Source organism: Mobula hypostoma, chromosome 18 (genome assembly GCF_963921235.1).
Source record: "Mobula hypostoma chromosome 18, sMobHyp1.1, whole genome shotgun sequence".
In the NCBI taxonomy this organism is placed as follows: Eukaryota; Metazoa; Chordata; class Chondrichthyes; order Myliobatiformes; family Myliobatidae; genus Mobula; species Mobula hypostoma.
Window position 1 is genome coordinate 40,526,717 of NC_086114.1, and position 19,894 is coordinate 40,546,610.

General features: G+C 43.6%; 1 protein-coding gene across 9 annotated transcripts in view; it reads right to left on the minus strand.

Annotated features, from left to right (window-relative positions):
* The window catches only part of LOC134358497 (sorbin and SH3 domain-containing protein 1), a 214,518-nt gene that overhangs the window by 188,249 nt on the left and 6,375 nt on the right, over nucleotides 1-19,894 (minus strand). Inside the window, exon 1 of one of the 9 annotated variants that reach the window (XM_063070780.1) lies at nucleotides 14,309-14,519. The exons of the other annotated variants lie outside the window; for them this stretch is intronic. The gene's annotated coding sequence lies outside the window, so the exon portion shown is untranslated. Of the gene's footprint in view, nucleotides 1-14,308; nucleotides 14,520-19,894 lie in introns of those variants that run through there. 9 annotated transcript variants of the gene reach the window in all.

Here is a 19,894-nt window from a genome sequence, read left to right on the forward strand (position 1 = left end):
TTAAACAACTCAGTGCAGGAACTGTCCCTCACTCTCTAGTATGTATGTCCTCATCGTCATGCCCAGCACCTCACCTCCATCTACTGCACCAGATTTGCAATCCTAAAAATATTTAACATGAAGTAACCGCATAGTTATAGAGTAATACAGCATAGATAAAGCCCTTCAGCCCAACAAGCCCATGCCTCAAATGCAGCAATTGTGTCCACCTCAATGATTTCCCCAGCGGCTCATTCCATGTACTTGCTTCCCTTTGTTCAAAGTAAATTTTATTATCAAAGTGCATACTGTATGTCACCATATCCAACCCTGAGACTCAATTTTTGCAGGAATACCCAATAAATCGAATAACCATAATAGAATCAATGAAACATTGCACCAGCAGAGCAAACAACCAATGTGCAAAGACAACGAACTGTGCAAATACAAAAAGGATGAAATAATAATAATAAATAAATAATAAATATCAAGAACATGAGAAGTGAGTCCATAGGTTGTGGGAACAGTTTTAGTGGTGGGGCAAGTGAAGATGAGTGAAGTTATCCCCTTTGGTTCAAGAGCTTGATAGTTGAGAGGTAATAATTGTTCCTGAACCTTGTGGTGGGAGTCCTGAGGCTCTTTTTCCTGATGGCAGCAGTGAGAAGGGATCATGACCTGGGTGGTGGGGCGTCCCTGATGATCGATGCTGCTTTCCTGTGACAGTGCTCCGTGTAGATGGGCTCAATGGTGGGGAGGGCTTTGTCCCTGATGATAACTCCTTTGTGTAAAGAAGTTAATGCTTAGGTCTCTTAAATCTCCCCCCCCCCACCCACCACCCCTTGTCTTGTGTCTGTGTTCTCTATTTTGGACTCCACAACCCTGGGTAAACAACTATAACCATCCATCCCTCATGATTTTATCAACTTCTTTTATCAACCCTCTCATTTGCTCTAGGGAAAGATCCGTTATGGTTAACCTCTCCCATCATTAGTTCCAATATTTTTTCCTCTCACAGACCCTCAGCCTTCCAAGTGGGAGGAGCAGAAAGAGTTAGTGTCCATTCCTCTGCATGTGCCTGACCATCCAAACTCAAATATTAAAAGACATGAATAGAAATATCAGATCAGTTAAACCCTATTTATAAGTGGTGTATAAAGGCTGTTGAAAATCCAGTCACAAAAAGAAAAGCTCATGGAAGGTTTAAAAAAACTAGGTAATGAAAGAGATCTAGAAGATTACAAAGCCAGCAGGAAGGAGCTCAAGACTGAAATTAGGAGAGTCAGATGGGGCTATGAGAAGGCCTTGGCGAACAGGATTAAGGAAAACCCCAAGGCATTCTATAAGCATGTGAAGAGCAAGAGGATAAAACATGAGAGAATAGAATCAATCAAGTGTGACAGTGAAAAAGTGTGTATGGAACAGAAGAGATAGCAGAGGTACTTAATGAATACTTAGTTTCAGTATTCACTACGGAAAAGGATCATGGCAATTGTAGGGATGACTTACAGCGGATTGAAAAGCTTGAGCATATGGACATTAAGAAAAAGGATGTGCTGGAGCTTTTGAAAAGCATCAAGTTGGATAAGTCACCGGGACCAGACGAGATGGACCCCAGGCTACTGTGGGAGGCGAGGGAGGAGATTGCTGAGCCTCTGGCAATGACCTTTGCATCATCAATGGGGACGTGGAAGGTTCTGGAGGATTGCAGATGTTTTTCCCTTATTCAAGAAAGGGAGTAGATAGACCAGGAAATTATAGACCAGTGAGTCTTAATTCAGTGGTTGGTAAGTTGATGGAAAAGATCCTGAGAGGCAGGATTTATGAACATTTGGAGAGGCATAAATAATATGATTAGGAATAGTCAGTATGGCTTTGTTGAAGGCAGGTCGCGCCTTACGAGCCCGATTGAATTTTTTGAGGCTGTGACTAAACACATTGATGAAGGTAGAGCTGTAGTTGTAGTGCATATGGATTTCTGCAAGGCATTTGATAAGGTACCCCATGCATGGCTTATTGAGAAAGTAAGGAGGCATGGGATCCAAGGGGACCTTGCTTTGTGGATCCAGAACTGGCTTGCCCACAGAAGGTAAATAGTAGTTGTAGACGAGTCATAGCCTGCATGAAGGTCGGTCACCAGTGGTGTGCCTCAGGGATCTGTTCTGGGACCCTTACCCTTCGTGATTTTTATATAAATGACCTGGGTGAGGAAGTGGAGGGATGGGTTAGCAAATTTGCTGATGACGCAAAGGTTGGGGGTGTTGTAGATAGTGTGGAGGGCTGTCAGAGGTTATAGCGGGACATCGATAGGATGCAAAATTGGGCTGAGAAGTGGCAGATGGAATTAACCCAGATAAGTGTGAAGTGGTTCATTTTGGTAGGTCAAATATACTATTAATGGTAAGACTCTTGGCAGTGTGGAGAATCAGAGGGATCTTGGGGTCCGAGTCCATAAGACACTTAAAGCTGCTGCGCAGGTTGACTCTGTGTATACGGTGCATTGGCCTTCATCAACCGCGGGATTGAGTTTAAGAGCTGAGAGATAACGTAACAACTATAAAGGACCCTAGTCAGACCCCAGCTGCAGTACTGTGCTCAGTTCTGGTCGCCTCACTACAGGAAGGATGTGGAAACCATAGAATGGGTGCAGAGGAGATTTACAAGGAAGTTGCCTGGATTGGGGCGCATGCCTTATGAGAATAGGTTGAGTGAACTCAGTCTTTTCTCCTTGGACCGACAGAGGATGAGAGGTGACGTGATAGACGTGTATAAGGTGAGGAGAGGCATTGATCGTGTGGATAGTCAGAGGCTTTTTCCCAGGGCTGAAATGGCTAACACGAGAAGGCACAGCTTTAAGGTGCTTGGAAATAGGTACAGAGGAGATGTCAGGGGTAAGGTTTTTTTTAATGCAGAGAGTGGTGAGTGCGTAGAATGGGCTGCTGGCAGCGGTAGTGGGAGTCTTTTAAGACAGTGGTGCTGAACCAAAAGCGTGTGCTACCGGGCCGTGAGGAAACGATATGATTTGGAGATAGGAAACGATGTGACTCAGCTGCACCTTTCCTCAGTCCCTGAAAACGCACTGTTGAACTTGAACCCCGCCTCCCCGCTCGGCTGGTCCACAAGAATATTGTCAATATTAAACTGGTCCGCGGTGCAAAAAAGGTTGGGGACCCCTGTTTTAAGAGACACCTGGATAGGTACATGGAGCTTAGAAAAATAGAAGGCTATGGGTAGGCTTGGTAATTTCTAAAGTAAGTACATGTACTGTGCTGTAGGTTTTCTATGTTTCTATCAGATGGAATAGATCTACCAGTTTTAATATCCATCACATCCAGCAGTGGAGGAACTAAGCTATGGGGAGAGACTGGATTCAGGTTACCTTCCCGGTGCATAGGAGGCTGAGGTTCATAAAGTCATTCAGGGGAGCACAAGTCAGTTCATGGTCACGGCCTTATGTCCAAGCAAGAAGAGTCTAAAACTAGAGTGCACAATTTAAGGTAAGAGGGGGAAGTTTTCAAGGAGACCTGCACAACAGGTGGTGAGTATCAGGAAGGGGCTACAGAGGCCCATTCAATCACAACATTTTAAATTATTTTAGATAGAAAAAGGTTTGGGGGAGCAACTGGATTGGGATGGACTAGTTAGGTCAAATAGCCTGGTTCTGCATTGTATAACTTTGATTTTATTTTTCCACTGGCTACATTAACATCAGTCTCACCGGCTGAAGGTAATAAGGAGCATATTCCTTTCAACAGCAGGTGATGAAAGGCAAAATCCAACTAACAGGTAAAGCAATCAATTTGTGAAAATTTCTAACCAAGCAACTGGAAAGGCGAAACCTTCACCCCGTAATGCTAATGGGTGGCCGACAAGACTGTGTCCTTGACTTCACTCAGTACATGATTGGCACTTGTAAAATCGGGAGGTAAAAGGTGTCACAAGGCAGCCACACGCACAATGGCTCAATTGATTTAAGTCAAGCTGTTTATTTGAAAAAGAATCAGGTGAACCTGTGTGAAAATGGCACACTCCACAGGCAGAAAGTTAACCTCCCGCTGCCTCTGACAGTGGTGAAAACAGTATCCTCCAAGCCAGGGTCTCCCAGCCTGGGGTCCACAGAACTCTTGCTGAATGTTACTGGTTCATGACATTAAAAAGGCTGGGCCTGCTTTAGGCCCTGCAAGTAGGTGCCTTCTCCTGCCTCCCTCAGTGGAAACACAATGATCTATACAGATGCTATGCAAATAGCAGGCAAGTCAGTGCATCATCTCAAAGTCATGTGAAGAAAACTATCAAAATAATTATAAGAGTTAAAAACACAGGAATTCACATGGCTTGGCATGAATGATGCAGAGGTCAAACTGATTAATGAAAATTGTTGTCCTCTCCTACTAATCATTGCTGAAGCTAGTGTTCAGAATGCTCAGGAAGCTCACAATCTACTTCAGGAAAAATAAAACACTTTCATGCCCTTTAGGCACCACACTCAATTCCAGAGTAAAGCTAGAACTGGTTGTTATGAAATTAAATTGCTAATTGGACAAATATTGGCACAGACACAAAGTGCAAAGCATGGGAAAATTGCAAGCATGGCTCTGAACTCAACAGGGTTGCTGAATGTGAACAAATAAAGGCATAGACTGGGCAGGTTTGTGTTCTGGGCAGTACTCGGTCCCGCCAAACATTCAATTCACTCTTGTACAATATTTGTACAGTGCAGAATATTCTCAAGAGCTAGAGAGAAAAAATAGAATACACCAATGCAAAGGCTGTTTCAGGAAGAATTGCTGTATGGATTAAAAGGCACAGCCATTATGAATCTGAACAAAATGAACTACACAGATGGAATTTCTAGAGCTGCTCTGATGAACAATCAACAGGGGTATAATGGGGACAAATGAACTCTTGCTGTGCAGCGATAAAATCACTCAAAGGAGTTCCAATGGACTTCCCCAGAATTACAAAAGGTTGCCTGTGAGCAAGAAGTGGTGGCCGACAGCTCATTAAGTATGTTGACATTAAACAAACACCAGTCAGTCTGTCCTCACTTTCACTTAATTTTGGAATTATCTGTGATTGCATCTGTTGTGGGGAGCTGAGACTCAGTTAATTGGAGTGCAGGACTCCCACTGCAACGTCCCAGAGCTAGACAGTGGACATGGAGATGTTCCACCATCAGCACAGGAAGAGATGCAACTACACTACATTGAATTTATGCCAATTTCCATCATAAATGTGCTAAAGGAATTTATAATGAGCTGCATACACATGTAATTGCAGACATAAATCCCACTGTTTTTATTACCCCACCTGAACAAAGGACTGCGGAAACAGCAAAGCCTGTTCAGCCAGTTGGGAAACCTGCTCCTGAGACACCAGGCTTAGTCCAAGCCCAGATGCTTTTAAACAGGACATCTGAGTGAGCTACCAAGGTGCAGGTCCCTTCCACACATCAGTCCTGACATGAGGCAGCTAAAGAACTTGGAAAGAAAATAATTACAGTACTGAGCTGCAGGAAAGACCGAATACCAAATCAGCTCTTCCAGAACTAACACAGGCACAAAGTGCTAAATCATCCCTAACCATTTTGTGATTGAATGATCCAAGCTTTTCCAGGGTCTGGATTGCTTTAATCTTGCAGGCTGGGGTGGGCAGCTGAAGGGGAATAATGCAGAGCCATCTTCAAAGTGCTAATGCACCGCAAAACTCAACAGCTCCATGGAAAATGTAAATGTCAACATCCTTTAACTGGGTCCTTTGATCAGCCTGTAGCAACATTAGTTTTCTGAAACACTCACTAACTTCATGATCATTAAGGGCAAAATATCTTCAACTTTCTTCAAACTATTTCCCATAGAGACTTAGAACAGCATTCGTCTCGAGACAGGTTACATTAAACCAAGCTGTGTCTTCATTCTCACATTCTCTAATGATACAGGAGGCGGCCATTTGGCCCTTTGAGTTGATGCAAGAGCAATCTCATTCTCTCAGCTACATCACTGTCAACCATCCTCTCTCACATGCCTCTCAACAGTTCCCAGATACACCCACTGGGCAACCACACGAGTGGTATCCTACAGCAGCAAATTATCCTGCCAACCAGCACAACTTTGTACTACTGGGGGAGGGGAGGGTGAACTGGATCACCTCAGGGATGCAGTCACAGTCACAGGGAGAATATGCAAACATCATTTGAACAAGGCAGCATCGAACCCAGGTCACCAGAACTGTGAAGCAGCAGCATTAATGCTCTGCCATGCACTCCTTTTATTACATAAATACAAACAGATCTCAGACACCGGTGGAGATCAGTAAGAGTGTGAGCTGTCCTACAAAAGGTAGTGGATTCGGCCCAGTACATCATGGGTAAAGCACACCTACATGAAACATTGTCACAGGAAAATAGCATCCATTATCGGAGATCCACATCACCCAGTTCATGCACTTCTCTCGCTGCTGCCATCAGGTAGAAGGTGCAAGAGCCTCAGGACTTGCACCACCAGGTTGAAGAGCAGTTACTATCCCTCAACCGTCAGGCTCTTGAACTCAAGGGGATACAGGTGTCCCCAGCTTTTCAAACATTTGCTTTATGAAACCTCACTGTTACGAAAGAACTACATTAGTTACCTGTTTTCGCTAACAGAAGGTGTTTTCACTGTTACGAAAAAAAGCAGCTTGCGGAAAAAAAAATCAGCGCGTGCCCCGAGCAGCCACTCTCCCCCCGGATTCAGAATGGCATTCTCGCCGGCATTGCTTAAACACGTGTCTGTGAGCAGCCATTAGCAAGATGAGTTCTAAGGTATCGGAAAAGCCTAAAAGAGCTCGTAAGGGTGTTACACTTAGCGTAAAACTAGACATAATTAAGCGTTTCGATCGTGGTGAATGAAGCAAGGACAAAGTGAGATTGGCTTGTGGAAGTTGACGAAGATGATGTTGAAGAGGTTTTCGCATCCCCTGACCAAGAACTGATAGATGAAGAGCTGATGCAACTGGAAGAGGAAAGGATAACAATCGAAAGTGAATGCAGTAATGAACGGACCGAAAGTGAAGTCATCCAGGAACTGAACGTGAAGCAACTGCGTGAGATTTTCGCTGCAATGATAAAGTATGACTTTAATTTTGAAAGGATATGTCAGTTTAGGGCATATTTCCAAGATGGTTTGAGTGCTTACAAAGAACTGTATGATAGAAAAATGCGCGAGGCTAAGCAGTCAAGCAAGCCTTCCACATCAGCCACAGCAGACGACGAACCTCGACCTTCGACATCAAGGCAGGCAGTCATAGGAGAAGATGATCTGCCTGCCCTGATGGAAACAGACGACACCCCAGTGTCTCACTACTCCAACCCCCGGGCTGCAGACAGATACTGATCCGTGAAGAATGCAGCTGTAGCCAGGAGGCACCCAGCACATCTTTAAGAAAAAGAGCCAAAATAAACAAGCTAATTAATTAGGTGCTGCCCGGCACGTAAATGTCGGCCCAGATCAGAGGCGATTGCCGATTGTGTTGCCTCTGATCTGGGCCGACATTTATGTGCCGGGCAGCACCTAATTAATTAGCTTGTTTATTTCGGCTTTTTTTTTAAAGATGTGCTGGGTGCGTCCCGGCTACCGCTGTACCCCTGCATGCTTCGCGGATCAGTATCAGGTCACTGCCTGGAGGGTGGGGGCCACTGCACCACCCCAACCTCCGATGACTCAGTCTAACACACCATCATCAGCGTGCTTGGTGCTGTCTTCCCGATTCCGGTAAGTGATACTACACTGTACATACATTATTTCTACTTTATATCAGCTGTGTATTTTTACGTGTTATTTGGTACGATTTGGCAGCTTCATAGCTTAAAGGTTACTAGATAGCGATTGCGCCGTGTTTTTGCCAACGGCGCTTGCGTGAGATTTTCACTACAGAGAACAGTGCAGCAATGATTGTGGAAAAGTATTTCTACTTTATATAGGCTGTGTATTCATCAGATCGTTCCTGCTTTTACTATATGTTACTGTTATTTTAGGTTTTATGTGTTATTTGGCATGATTTGGTAGGTTATTTTTGGGTCTGCGAACACTCACAAATTTTTCCCATATAAATTAACAGTAATTGCTTCTTTGCTTTACGACATTTCGGCTTACGAACCGTTTCATAGGAACGCTCTACCTTCGGATGGTGGGGAAACCTGTATCTACACTCACTTGTTTCTCCACTGAGATGTTCCCACAACCAGTGATCTCACTTTTGGACTCTTTATCTTGTTATTTCTATTTATATATTGCTATTTATATTTATTTATACTCGCATTTGCACAGTTTGTCATCTCCTGCACTCGGGTTAATCTTTCTTTGATCTTGCTATAATTACTATTCTACAGATTTGTTGAATATGCCCACAAGAAAATGAATCTCAGGGTTGTATATGGTGACATACATGTACTTTGATAATAAAATTTACTTTGAAATTTGAAGATACCAACAGAGGTCACCAAGACTGAAAACAGTATAATGTGGAAACTATAGAGAAAGTGCAGAGGAGGTTGCCTGGATTGGAGGGCGTACCTTATGAGAATAGGTTGAGAATACTTGGCCTTTTCTCCTTGGAGCGATGGAGGATGAGAGGTGACCTTATAGAAGTGTATTAGATGATGAAGAGGCATTGATCATGTGGATAGCCAGAGGCTTTTTCTCAGGGCTGAAATGGCTAACACGAAGGGGAATAGCTTTAAGGTGCTTGGAAATAGGTACCGAGGGGATGTCAGGGTAATTTTTTCCACAGAGAATGGTGGGTGCATGGAATGCACTGCTGGCGACGGCGGTGGAAGCGGAAACAATAGGATCTTTTAAGAGCCTCTTAGATAGGTACATGGAGCTTAGAAAAATAAAGGACTATGCACTAGGGAAATGCTAGGCAGTCTCTAGAGTAGGTTACATGGTCGTCACAACATTGTGAGCCGAAGGGCCTGTAATGTGCTGTAAGTTTCTATGTTGTATGAAGTAATAATTAGACTCAAGTATTGGCAAAATTCATAGCTACTGACAAAGGAGATCCAGGTATTCAACCTACCCAGCCTGTGCTGGCCATTAAGCAGTTGTTTACAGCAATCCCATTATGTTCCTCCCATATTCCTCTCAGCTCCCCTCAGATTCTATCACTCAGCCATACTAGGTGTAACTAACCATGGCCAATCAACCCACATCTTTGGAATGCAGGAGGAAATCAGAGCACCAGCAGGAAACTCCAGGTGGTCACAGGGAAAACTAGGAGCAGTCTGAAAACATGGCAGAGAATTTCCAGGAATCAATGGAGCACGGAGATCTACCAGCTGCACAAGCGTTCCTCCCCAAATGTTTTGAAGGTTTCAGAGTTTGGTCAGGGTTTACTTCACTTTGAACAAATATTTTGATTTGCAGTGTTGCTTCTGCGTAGGAAGGAGAATAACACAGCTGAGCTCAGTTCCTCCGTTGGAACCAAGAACCTGTTGCTGCGTGAACCAGCAAGAACTGCGACCTTGGCTAAAACCTCTGTATTCTACGGGATGAATAAGAATCCAAGAGATGGAGGCATCTAGATTAAGTTTATCTAGCACCCTGGGCAACCCTAAAATACTTCACAGCCAAATAGGTACAGTGGATTCCAATTAATTGGAACATCCATAATCAGAGAAGCCACTTATTCGGGACAACTCTTAAAGAACAGAACTAATCGAGAAAATAGCCAGGAGTCCCATCGTTTATTTAGGACACTGTATTGCCTAATTGGGACAGGAGACTGTTACTGAACAGTTTCTGATAGTGTCAGTCGCATGGCCATTAGACACAACACCATTCTCTGAGCGAACAGCTGCATATGCTTGTGCTCACGAAGCAGCGACTTTTGGCACTTATAGTTGGCGAGAAATAAGTAGCAAGACAATTCAGAACCGTTTTGCTCACTGCAGTTTCAAGCATTCAGGCCTGGAGATGCCAGAAACGGCTGCGAATGAAAATGAAATGATTTCACTACTTCAACAAGTTAGAAACTACAGAGAATTTGAAGGCACCGACAATCATCTTGAACATTATAATAAAAATTAAGATTGCAGTTATCAACAGCATTCTATGATGGGAATCCATTAACTACATTGGGTGTCAGTGCCGATTTTGTCTTTTGAACATGACATGGCTTAATTACTCCATAAGCATTATGAACTAATACACAGTTTTATAACAGTGCAGTGGTATTGGTTGTAATCAAGTGTGCCCCATATTTCATTTAAAAAAATTTGTACTCAGTTTGTCTGTTTTATAACTTTTATCTATTTCCATGAAACTTAAGCTAACTGGGGCAGCTACTTACTTGGGCAAAAACGTACCGGTCCCAATATGTCGCAGTTAATCAGAATCTATTTGAACGTATTTGAAAAGAACGTAATTGCAGCGTAGGAAATGCAGATATCCTGGCTCAGATTCAGATACAGGAACTGGAAGCAACGAGATTATAACACAAGGGAGCAATTAATGGCCGAGAATCTAACTAATTTATATTTAGAAATAAGGAAATTACCCCATGAGGCAGTTTGCTGTGCAGTTACTTTTGCTTTTTTTTTGTGCAGGGACCGATACTAAGGTCCATAATAGGAAAACTCAACATGACCCAGGGTTAGAGACGGTGCAGAGGGATGTATGTCCTTTCTACCCCCATTTCTTCCCCACATTTTGCTACTCAAATAATAGCCAATACCAACATGAGAGAAAGTTCATCTGTCAGTGGTCAATTCGTAATTACATAATATATTTAGCACAAAGAATCACATCACTTCAAAAGAAGTTATGAAATAGAATTTAACACAAAGCATTTTTGTCTAAGAACGAGAAATTAGAGGATCTCCAGGGCTCAAGGCTAGTTTGTTGAAGTTCCAGTTCCCAACAGTCAAGCAATTAAAATTGGAGTGTGCAGAAGCTCATAATTTGAGAAGAATACAGAGGCAACTGGGTGTTGGGGCAGAGCCTTTGGGCGGGGCGTAGACTTGCTTAGCCCCACCGACCAGGGTCACGTGAAGCCATGGAAGCAAGTGGTGAGTGGTCGTATGAGCAGCTGGTGCTCATCACAAATCCTGGTTATGCAATCACTGATGCCAGGCAATCTCTGAAGAGTATTGATAATAGGTGGGGTCACCCATCTGGTAAAGACGCTGCCCAGAAGGCAGCAACGACAAACCACTTCTGCAGAAAAAAATTGCCATAAATAATCATGACCACGATCGCTCATGTCATATGACACGAAACATAATGAACGAGAGATCAGAGGCAGGAGAGCACAGGGGTGGAAACAGGAGAGATATGAAATTTAAAAAAAAACAAGTGTTGAAGGCTTGGGAGTCGGTGGAAATCAAGTATGAGATTGGTGGGTGATCAGAATTTGATGGTGATTAGCATGCAAGCAGGAAAGAGTATGGCCAGGAGGGTGGTTAGAATTGTCAGCTCTGTAAATAACAAAGACATGTTACCTATATGGTTTCCAGGAGAGGAAGAGCAGATGTGGATGCACTTATGACGACAGCGAATAGGGACTTGGAATTTAATCGCAGGATCAAGCAGGGCAGAAAAACCGTTAACAGAATGTGGTTCAGCTCCAAACACAGCTAAGGCCCCAAACATATACCATCTCTTGAGGACAGATCTACTACCCTTGGCAGCACTGCTAGGGTCAGGTGCAGTAGGTCTCTCCAACAGCTTCCTTGCTTACTGAACTCAGGAGATTAAAAGGAGATGTTAGGTTTCAGTCAGGAGACAAGGCCATTACGGGTTCAAATATTTCAAATATTGGGGGAGTCCAGAACCAGAGGCCACAGTTTAAGAATAAGGGGTACACAATTTAGAACGGAGTTGAGTAAAAACTTTTTCACACAGAGGGTTGTGGTTCTGTGGAATGCTCTGCCTCAGAAGGCAGTGGAGGCCAATTCTCTGGATTCTTACAAAAAAGAGTTAGATAGAGCTCTTAAAGATGGCGGAGTGAAGGGATATGGGGAGAAGGCAGGAAAAGGGTACTGATTGTGGATGATCAGCCATGATCACAGTGAATGGTGGTGCTGGCTCAAAGTGCTGAATGGCCTACTCCTGCACCTATTGTCTATTTCTTACCAGGCCACTTCAGACTGCAATCAAATGGTTTTGTAAACATGGATAAAAAATAAGGAGCAGAAGTAGGCAATTCAGCCTTAGGAACTTCACTATTTGATACAGTCCTTACCTTAAAATCTAATCTTCCTTTTATGCCGAAACTGTTAAATGTACCAATGAAAAAAAAACATCTAGGAAAAGAGTGCAGTCGACATTTCAGCCTGAAATGTTGACTACTCTTTTCCTAGATGCTGCCTGCCCTGCTGAGTTCCTCCAGCATTTTGGTTATACCGCTCGGATTTCCAGTATTTGCAGATATTCTCTTGTTTGTGATTAAAAAAATAGAAAGCTGATTTTTCTCTCTAAAGGCTATTGTGAAGATCACTGGCAAAGGCTTTGAAATTCTTTTTAATTTCAAAAAGAATTCATATTCTTACCCTGTAAAAGCTGACTGATCAAATCTTACGTTACAACACTACCCGTGCCCCAGGCACATCTAGTTCTTGGAATCCCATTAAATCCTTAGTTTAAGAATAAATCTAAGGTTCTGAACTTGTGAACCATTCCTGAGTAAGGATTTGAGAACTCATTCCCAATCATAAACATCATGCCTTTATTACACAAACACACATACACACGTTTCAAGGGAAAAGTCTCTCATTGGTGAAAATCATTAGTTGTGGAGAGAATAAATTCAAATTAAGGAGTGTAATCTGATCTAAAGTACACAATATTGCTTCTTGGTGAATTTAACCGTTCACGTGCTGAAGTCCATGTCATCATATTAAACTTATAAAAGATTGACACAAGTTGCAGCTCCTGAGTCACGTGACTTTCCAGAGTGCAGACCACCAGGAGCATTCTGTAAACGTCCAGTTTACAAGTTAACTGCCTCAATTTTGTGTTGCAGTTTATAGAAGTTTCCTACATATAACTTGGCCAACCCATCAACTACATCACATTTCAAAAGTACACCATTTTGGATCTAGTGGTCGTGAAGAGCACTACTTGGGGCCAAATCATCTGATTGGATCTGCCCAATATTTCCCGATAGCTTGTGGTTTTAGGATATGGGGAGGATAATAAACAGTAGTTAGGTCAGCGCCGCAGATTCAATGGACTAAAGGGATCATTTCCATGCTGCCTCTCTGCTCACTGCCCAATGACAAGCCTGGCAAGTTCCCAGCCAAGCCTGAATGGCCAGGTTTGGCTGATGGGCTGCTATCCATCACCTGGGACTCACCTGTCCTGCCCATGTACACATGAATAATGAAACTTAGTTTATTTTAGAGATGATTAACATGGAAACCCTGGAGATCTTACCCATCCATGTTCTACATGCTGGGGAAGAGCCTCAGGCCCAGTAAAAGATACACCAAAGAAGCATGACCAGATTTCCATCTGCATCTTGCAAGTGTATAAGAGTTTGAAAAATTAAAAATAATTATTTAAGCAAACTTTAAAATACATTACAACCACCTCTGGCTGCTTTATAATGGTTGCCATAATAAGCACAAAGGGCTAGTGGGGTAGGCCATTCAGCCCTTCAACTGGGCTCCACCATTTATCAAGCTCAGGGCTGATCCCCTGTCAGCTCATTTCTGCACCTTCTCCATATTCCACTTCAGAAGCACCTCTACCTTGTTGGCCAATAGTATAAACTGGCAATGATATTGGCGATGTTCATCAGGTTCACTCTCTCCCCCCACCCCCTCAATCAAAAGAGCTACAAAGTGAGCAAAGCAACACTTTCAGTACGCTGGATGAACTCAGCAGGTCGGGCAATATCAGTCAGAAACGATGAGTCGACGTTTCGGCCCAGAACCCTTCGTCAGGACTGAAGAATGAAAGATGGGGAAGGATTTGAAGAATGCTCGTAGCGTCAGTTGAAAGACCAGTAATTTGAAAGACAAAGGGGTTGGGGAGGGGAAGCATTGACGTCACAGCCCTGAAAACAATAGGTAGTTGAAGAAGGAGGTAGAACCATGAGGAAGCTGGGGGAGGGGTAGAGTGAAATAGGGATAGAGGAAGGTTGGGGGGGGGGTAGGGAATTACCAGAAGTTGGAGAATTCTATGTTCATACCAAGTGTTTACAAAGTGAGCAGACGAGGCCAGTGTCACACTACCTGAGCCTTCCTGCCGATCAGTGGTTTCAGTGTGCTGCAAGGCATCAGCAGAACTGTGTTATTGAATGACAAAAGACACCCCAATGCACAGACAAGAAGAACACAGCTCCGACTGACCTGGTGCATCAGTGATTTCACCAACAAGGTCATGGGCAAAAGGCAGTTGACTCCTCTGGCCATTGACAAACCACTCAGCTGCTCTGGAAAGGAAGAGTGTTCCAGGCAATCGCCCCAGTACCTGGGCATCCTCGGGTCAGACAATCCAATCCTTTAATGCAGTTCTATTTCTATATCAATTAAAAAGTTAGGAGAATTCAGTATCTTGGGAGCCCAGAATAATACACAACACCCCATTTGCTTTGTCTCACATTGTGAGATATTGCACAGGAATTATAGACCCTGGTAATGACAAACAAAACCAACCACCTCACAATGTGTTTGTTAACACAGAGTCAAACTCCAAATCCATAAAGGAATCAAGTTTGCAGTTTCCAATCTTACTGTTCCAGTTAATCAATTATTTTTTGGCCATATTAAAAATGTTTCAATGTGTACACAAGTTATCTGCTCCTATCCCAACTGAATTTACTTTCCTGCTTCTCTTCTGCCTTGATCTCAAACTTCTTCAATCCAAACGATTTTGTGTTCAGTGCTTAAATCTCATTGGTTGCCCAATGCTGTCACACCCACCATTCATAATTGGGAGCTGAGAATACAGGAGCTGGGAGGTCAAAGTACAATGTAATAAAACATTTGATAGGTCCGAGCTCAAGTATAGCATGCAGTTCTGGTCACCACACTATAGGAAGGATATGATAATGCTGTTGAGGGTACAGAAGAGAGAGGGTCCCTGGAATAGGATGCTTCAGTTATGAGGAGTCTGGGTTTCTATTCTTTGGAGCAGAGAAGGAAGCCAGTAGTTCCATACCAGGGGTTCCCAACCTGGAGCCCACAGACCCCTCGGCAAATAGTAAGGTTTCATGCCATAAAAAATGGTTGGGAACTCTGCTCTATACCAATTCCTGAGGCATAGATATCAAAAAAAAACTTGTCTCCAAGACAAGACTGATATTGAAGAATCAGATAGATTTTTTTTTATATAAACCTCTGCCAGTACATATTGCAATTTATAAAATCTGTTCAAAATATTGGTGCTTTTTTTAAAAAAAAACTGCACTTCTAGTGACATTGCCAACTGTTCCTAGAAAATCTGTCATTAATACCTGGAGATTTCACTACTCCTGTCTGCAGTCTAATACTTAACATACCCAGGTGCACACTGATTATGGTTCGCCTCATGATTCCTTGGTGCAACAATGACAACATCTTTAGTCTCAATAATTATTAACCAAGCTGTACATCAAGACCAGTTCATCATGCCAGATTTACTCCCCTTTCATATCTAACTGCTGCTTTCATGAGACAATATCAGCTTTAGTGGATGAATGTATTTCTCCATTCCTGAGAGCCCCTCCAGCATTTAAAATTCCCAGACGCTCTTCCACTGAAAGTATTCCCTCATGCTGGGATACATTCGCACACACACTGGCCATTCACTTCCCTGTTCAGACAGACATTCCTTGTATAGTCAAGTCAGTCACTGAAGCCCTCCACCCTACTTCATGCAATATTTAGAGTCAGGAGGTGCTGTGGAGGGCAATTTTATCATAGTTGCTGGCTCTCTCAGCTTACTCAGTACAGGAGGAGACACGATGAACCAACTTCTGGGGCAAACAACCCCAAAACTTGATGCTGTATAGCAGCTGACTCTCTTATTAACTTGATCTTGCCATGCCTACTTCAGACTTTACAGCAGACAAACATGCTGGGGACAACCTGACCCTCACACCTCCATCCTATTTATTCATCTCTCCCTATTAATCTCTCTGCTCCTATCTCCAACATTATTAATATTTTAGGATTCATTCAGGCACTGCAAAATACTGGTCAATTACAAGGCAGCACACCGACTATTTATATATCGAAATTCTAAGTCCTTGATGCCAACCGAATGTTCCAGACTGAAATTTTAACACCCAGAAGTAACATCTGACTGTTCTCCAAATGGATCACGATTCAAACACATGCAGACACAGTGAGAAAACGGTATGTTCCAATGCTTAAGAATATGTTTGACTCATGATCCCCTAATCTTAACTACATCAGTGCCTTATATTAGCCAGTTCCATAAGCCAGACACAGTCCAGTATCGTGCCCTAGTGGCCAATTTACCAGACAAGCATCCTGACACCAGGACCAATGATCCAACACACCAGCTAATCCCACCACAGCTGATGGGGATTTGAATTCAAATATCTACATGTGATTAGAATTAAAATGTTGGACTTTGAATTAAAGCAATCAACATGCATCCACTAGAAGGTTGTAAAAGCCAATCCAGTTGATTAATGTTCTTCAGAGGAGAAAAGCTGCCAGAGGGTGACTTCTTCAAATTCATCTGCAAAACAGTTTAAATTCCTCGTTTTAATGACTCTTCTTTCCTTTTCAAGGTGGTCAGAGTTGGTGATCTACAGCCGCACTCAAACTGTGGTTCTTCACAGCAGCGGGTCTCTCCTCTTGCTGTGGAGTGATACCTCTCTCTCCCTCGTTATTGCGAGACAGCCTGGGGCATATCGAAGTGCTGGGTTATGGACTGTAGTTTTTGATGGACTCTGGGTTATGGACTATAGTTTCTGATGGACTCTAGATCATGGTCTCTTTGGGGTGGGGGGGTCTTTGCTATTGCTTGCACAGTGAGTGGTGGGGGGTGGGCTGATACTTCCTGCTGGAACAAGTGGGGGGAGGGGAGAGGGTAACGCTTTGCTGCTGTTTGTGCACGAGAGAGGGGAAGGGAGACTTTGGGGTTCTAATATTTTTCTGCCATTCATTCTTTGGGTTCTTTTCTGTTTCGTGGATGTCCACGAAGAGTAAGAATTTCAGGTTGTATACTGTTCACATTCTCTGATATTAAATGGAACTATTTAACCATTTAATGTACGTGATTCCAGGCCCAAGAATGTGATTGACCCTGATCTCTCAACAACTCAAGAGTTAGGAAAGGACAACAAATGTCACAAAACAGAAAGCTGTAAGGGAAGATATTCCTCTTGACTGCTCATACAATGTGTTCATGTTTTAGATTCATAGCTTCTTATTTTAAACTCTTCCTTATAAAAGGTCTTCTGCAGATTAGTACTATTTCCCCCGATCAACAGCATGGAATAGTTTACTTACACAGAAAGTTCCAGCACGCTTTTGGCCCAGCTCACACTCAGCCAGTGCCATTATGCACACCACCTTCCCCATCAAGGACATCTTCAGAAGGTGATGCTTCAAGAAGGTGACATCTATCATTAAGGAGACCCATCCATCACCAGGACATGCCCTCTTCTCATTACTCGTCAGGGAGCTGGCACAGGAGCCTGAGACCATACCCTTAATGTTTCAGGAACAACTTCTTCCCCTCTGCCATCAGATTTCTGAATGGTCCATGAACACTGCTTCACTGATTGTTCTTATGTATTTCTTATTGTAATAGAGTTATTCTTTATGTATTGCACTGCTGCTGCACAATGACAACTAATTTCACGGCATTCGTCAGTGGCAATAAACCTGAATTTTGCCAAACCTCCTGCAGCACCAGTCGAAAGAGCAACAAGTTTGCTACAGCGTCCTTGCCTAGCATATCCCTCAGGCAACCCCAAAGAGGCAGATCACCAGGTCTAGATCACAGTGGGATCCTTCTGTACCATGACCCACATTTCAATGGGGGCTGCAATTCAAAAGCATTTCCTTATCTGAAAAGTATTTCATCAGGTCCCAGGATCAGATAAAATACAACTTTAATGACCCACACAGCCAACACACTTTTCCCTATCCTTATGTCACTCTGCCCCTCCCCCAGCTGCCTATCACCTCCCTCATGGTTCCACCTCCTTCTACTACCCATTGTGTTTTCCCCTATTCCTTCTTCACCTTTCCTGCCTATCACCTCCCCGCTTCCCCTCCCCCACCCCTTTATCTTTCCCCTTACTGGTTTTTCACCTGGAATCTACCAGCCTTCTCCTTCCCACCCTCCCCCCACCTTCTTTATAGGGCCTCTGCCCCTTCCCTCTACAGTCCTGACGAAGGGTTCTGGCCTGAAACATCCACCGATCTTTTCCACGGATGCTGCCCGACCTGCTGAGTTCCTCCAGCGTGTTGTGAGTGTTGCTTTGACCCCAGCATCTGCAGATTATTTTGTGTTTACACTTTTCGTCCCTCTTCTCTCCGGGAGAAGGCTCAGGAGCTTGAAGACTCGTACGGCCAGATTTGGGAACAGCTTCTTTCCAACTGTGATAAGACAGCTGAACGGATCCTGACCCGGATCTGGGCCGTACCCTCCAAATATCCGGACCGACCTCTCGATTTTTTTCACTACCTTACTTTCCATTTTTCTGTTTTCAATTTATGATTTATAATTTAAATTTTTAATATTTACTAATTTTTACTATTTTTAATATTTTTAATCCAGGGAGCGGGAAGCGCAGAATCAGATATCGCTGTGATGATTGTACGTTCTAGTATCAATTGTTTGGTGACAATAAAATATGAAGTATAAAGCAAGTGCTTCCTTTATCCTTCAATAAAGTGTCTGCGTGTGGCAATCCATCTCTCTCTCTCACACACACACACTACCTCCTGACAGCCCTTGCAGTATTCACACTGAGGAGGAGAGGAGCAGCTGATATTGGTGGACAGGCATTTGCCAGCTGTGGCAGCCCATTGTGCAATTTGTCATTTCATGCCATGTCAGCTGCTGCTCACAGTGGCTAGCCAACGTCAGAGCGTATCTCAAAGTAACTTAACACCGGAGCTTAGCCTGAGCATCTCATTGTCCCCATCCAGCACTGTGGAGAGCCAGCATTCCACGGCATCTCACCTGGGGGGGGGGGAATGTGGGTTCAGTTGGGATGGAAAGGGTAGAACTTTGCTGTCTATGCACAGTGAGGAAAAGAGCATCAAGAACTCCTAGCAATAACCAGGGTGTATGTTCCACAGCCTAGAACTGGGGGAGTGCACAGGATGGTTTGGGCATTTGGGTACACCTTGACTTGCCACTCATCAAACGCCCAGCGACCATTCCAAAGCAGGAGTTGGTCCAGGTCTCACACCCACCCGGTAATCCCACAACAAATTACTGCTCCAGCACCACTTCAAATGGTGATGAGAAACAGCTGTGATCATACTCGAGGCAAGCTATCCTGTCATGAAGCAGGACATCAGGACATCTCTGCGCCAAGTGTGGTCAACACCAGGCTGGAATGGTTACAGCCAGCCACCCAGCTTCATGTGGTGCTGGGGGGGGGGTGGGGGGGGTGGTGAAGTACCTGGCTAAAGGGTAAAGCTGCCAATGCAAGGATCTTCTAGCGAAAACAAACATTGAAAGGAACACATAGACAAGGTAATACTCAGAATGCTCAGTAATTAGAAGATAGGGCAGTCAGCACCTGTGGCAAAACAGAGCGGATTATTTTGGGCACATCCTCAGCACCTTGAGTGGAACATAACCAAGGAGGGCTTTAGTCAAATTGCCTACTTTGGAATACGTATAGAAGAAATAGATCCTTCTACCCACAATGTCCGTGCCTAACTCGATGACAAATTAAATCACTTCTGTCTGCACATGAACCATATCCCTCCATTCCCTAATTATACACACCT